Below are 4,363 nucleotides of genomic sequence, written 5' to 3'. Positions count from 1 at the left end.
AAACCCTGATACCTAGATCATTCAGGTGGTGCCATGCAAAGTACCCCAGACAGGGTGTCCCACATTATAGTAGTGTGCTATTTCCCCAATAATCTCAGCCGGTAGGGTGAGGATCTGTTAGGAGAAAAGAACCTTCTGAGGAGGAAGATGTGGGTGTGGATCCTGAGGTGGGCTATAATAACTATCCAAGAGACAAATACAAGGTATTGGTCCATTGAGCCAGCCAGAGAGGATAGAGACAATCTTATAGCCATCTGCTTCCAGTGTGACTGGGCTGGCCATGGCCATCTTCTGTACACATTATGTTCTCATTTGCTCAGTTAGCTGTCAGACCAATGGCAACGTTCCTCAAGGATGGAGCTGCATTCCTGTTTGATTTTATCCGTATCCTAAAATGTTGACTTTTACCTTCAACTTTGGTTCTGAGGTCCTCACCCCTCTGAAAGCTAAATTATTTATGCAAACCTTGCCTGAGACCAAAGTTAGCAATAAAGCAGCAATGGTACATTGAACACTTCCATGACAATGTACTCCTGGATGGTTGCACAAAAATGACCCTTGTGTCAAAGACATTTTAATGACATTAGAAATTCCACAGCCAGGTGAACACTACGAGCTGTTCCACATCCTGGGCCTGCTCCTTATATGCCTTTTAGACAGTAAAAGATATTCAGAGATTTACGTTGGGTTTATTGTTAATCTATAGTTTAGCACAAACACCAGGTTCCACTTTTCCTCTAAGGACTCTTTCCCTGTCCAGAACTTAAGCCTCCAATGGGGAAGGACCCAATTCTTCTGTTTAAGAAAACCAGATAACAGACAAAGCAAAGCTATTCACCAAGGCCTCTGTAACTTAAGTAAAAGTGCAAAAATTGAAAATGAGTGAAATTAAGGAAAATTAAATCAAAATATTGTGGGAGATGTAAATAATGCACCCTAGCCCCCTGAGGAGCCCACCTCTCCCAAAAAGCCACAGGGTTCAGATGGAAGAGTGAAGAGAGGCATGCAGTCAGGAATAACAAACTCTCCACTGCCTGCTGATTTGCTTTGTTTGATTTATTATTGTCCTGTACAGGGATACAGTAAAAAAAATTGTTTTGTGTGCTCTCCAAGCAAATCATAACTTTCACTAGTACATCAGAGTAATAGAACAGAATGCATAATACAGTGTTACAGCAACAAAGAAGGTGCAGAGAAAGATCAACTTTTATATGAGAGGTCCATTCAAAAATCTGAAAACAGATGGGAAGAAGCTGTTCTTGATTCTGTTGGTACACGTTTTCAAACTTTTGTATCTTCTGCCTGATGGAAGAGGGTGGAAGAGAGTATAACTGGGGTGGGAGGAGTCTTTGATTGTGTTGGCTGCTTTCCCGAGGCAGCAGGAAGTATAGATGAAGTCAATGGATGGAAGGCTGGTTTATGTGATGGACTGGGCTGTGTTCATGACTCTCTGTAATTTCTTGTGGTCTTAGGCAGAACAGTTGCCATTCCAAGCTGTGATGCATCTGGATAGGATGCTTTCTATGGTGCATCTATAAAAATTGTTAAGAGCCTTCTGAGTAGATAGAGGCGTTGATGTACTTTCTTCACTGTAGTGTCAAAATGGATGGACCAAGATAGATAGTTGGTGATATTTATTCTGAGGAACTTGAAGCCCTCGACCATCTCTATCTCAGCACCATTGAGACAGATGGGGCACATCCTCCACTCAACTTCCTGAAGTCAATGACCGGCTCCTTTGCTTTGCTCACTGTGATTGCTGCCTTGACCTATTGACGGCTTTAACCACAGCCCAAGTACCCACCTCCTTTTTTTTAAAAAATGAATCCAGTCACCACATGAACAAATAAAAAATAATGACCACCAGGAGTGCTGTAATGGTAAGTGAAAATGAAAAACCAAAAGGGAAAACTAAAAAGGACAAAATCAAAATTATGCTGCAGGGGAGATAATGTAGCTCAGTCCCTGTGGCATACTCCTACCCAGAAAAGCTTCAAGGAGTACCACTGTATACCTCTGCTGCCTCTCTAAGAATGCCAGGGCACTGACGTAACTGTGTAAGAGAGTCAGGCAGTTGGGAATCACGACCTCACCCATCTACGGCTCACTGCCTATGCCTACTGATAGCTACTTTAGCCAGGGTCCAATAACCTGTCCATACAAAGTCCACTGCTTTCGACCAACTCTGAAGCTGTTCTTTTGACCCTTCATGGGACTTGCATTTCTAACTTTGATGACACCCTCCTTATCCATGCATTGCTGCAGAACGTAATGAGCCTTCACTGTGCACTTGTAATGCCTGAACATCCTGTGAGCTACAAAATGCGGGTCTGTTCCCTCCATTCAATATCTCCATCATGAGACATTGACAAGTGATGTGCCCATAGCCCATGTCACACCCTTCGACTTTCTAGAATGACTTTGTGAACCACAGACATGGGACATAGTTTTCCTTCTTGGAGCCTGTAGACAGACGAAAAATTTTGCCATCACTCCAATAAAGGTTAAGTACAGTGTTCACCAACTGGACATCCTTTACCCTGACTCCCCCCGTAGACATTATCATTAACATCAGTGTCCCCAAGAGGAACCTGTAGAATCTACAGTCCCCAACATATAGGGCTATGATTCCCTGATGGCTGAGATAATCGTGCATCTCCCACTTTGCTGGCAATGGGAAAGATTCTAAGAGTGGGAAGTTGCATGTTCTTTAGCTGGGACAAGATGCTCCACATCCTTCCAAGAACTTTCTCAGTTCCTCCTGGCATAATAAAATACAATGGCAGTGAATGTATATTTATAGAAGTGTAGATTATACACAATTATTGAGGACCAGTGCCAGTGATGCACTTTCAGAAGGTTTTATTTTCCTCTCCTTCCTCTTACATCTAAGTGTGGTCCCACCAGTCACTGGTGGATGGGCTGGAGGGAGCTTGCTGACTGGTGACATTGAAGACTTTATCGGCTGTCCTCTGGGGTCTCTGTAGATGCAGAGGCTGGTGGTGAACGCCTTGCCAGTTCTTTCTCTGAGGGTTCCCAGAGGTGATGGTGGCAGCGCACAGGGGTGCAAACAAATGTCTTAGCTGCGCTCACCCGAGAACCGTAGTCCACAAAATAGTTCCTCGGCTACTCCAATCTACCCATCACCACAGGAGTGCTCCTGGTGATCCTGGTCTTCCCTGTCCAGCTCGATTGCCCTTTCCTCAACATATGTTCTTCCACAGGTTTTGGCCCTCTCCCATGATTGTGAGTAGACTTCAATTGCATTGAGATAAAGAGAAACACTGAGTGTGATGGGAAAGAGTGCAGGAGCTCTTTGTGAGCATGTATTACATGCTGAGGTGGTGGGCAGTGCCCAGTAAGGTAGCAGGAAGCATGGTGCCAAGGAAGGGTAGGTAACTTGAGAAGATGAGGTGGGTATGAGCCCAGTGTAGACAATGTGCATGTGAAGCTGTGGCTTGCAAGCAGTAGCACTTTGTGAGCTGCGTGTGCAGTGACAGAGTTAGACTGAGTGATGGCCCTGTCAGCATGAGCTATTGAGAGAAAAGAGTGCCAGGTGTCCTCATAGAGTGCAAAAGACCATTTTTTTTGCATTATTATGTGGGACACATTTATAAGGGACATTGGTACTGACCCATGCTACTATCTCTGTCTGACAAGATGGGTTTGTGTCATGGCCTTCTTGTGCCATCTCTTTTGTCCCTTCCTCAGTCCAGTAATACCCATAATAATACACCACTGAAATATGGAGCCAGCTTATGTTTCACTGCAGTTGAGGGAGACCACTACAGGTTGAGTGGAAGTTCCTGGTTTGCAGTGATGGAAGTCGCTTCCAGCTGCCTTTTAAAGATGGCACCAGGACCGATGACTCTATGATCCCACCAGGGCCAAGAACATCCTGTTTGATTGTCCAATCTGATTGGCCAAGACATTTATCTAACACCTTGTTTGTATCAATAATGAGATGAGAAGCATCCAAATGTGCAAGAAAACTCATCCCAGATATTAGCCTAAATGGCACCAACTAAGAAGTCTACCACCATACTTGAACTCCAAAACAGAAAATTTCGGCCTAAGGGAGCAAATTTTGTGGAGGGAGTCAATGTAGTTTGGTTATTAATATTCAAGAAAAATAGATGGGTCTCATAATGGATCAAGTAAAGAATGATCAGAGAGTAATTGTGCAATTGGATTATGAAATTGATGCTTATTGAAAATCAATAGTTAATATTTATGTTTTTGCCTGCAAACCTAAAGCTAGATGATATTGGAGATCGTAGGAACTGCAGATGCTGGAGAATCCAAGACAACAAGGTGCAGGGCTGGATGAACACAGCAGGCCAAGCAGCATCATAGGAGCAGA

This window comes from Rhincodon typus, chromosome 11, assembly GCF_021869965.1.
Source record: "Rhincodon typus isolate 14 chromosome 11, sRhiTyp1.1, whole genome shotgun sequence".
NCBI classification, from domain to species: domain Eukaryota; kingdom Metazoa; phylum Chordata; class Chondrichthyes; order Orectolobiformes; family Rhincodontidae; genus Rhincodon; species Rhincodon typus.
Note: the sequence above shows the minus strand (reverse complement) of the source record.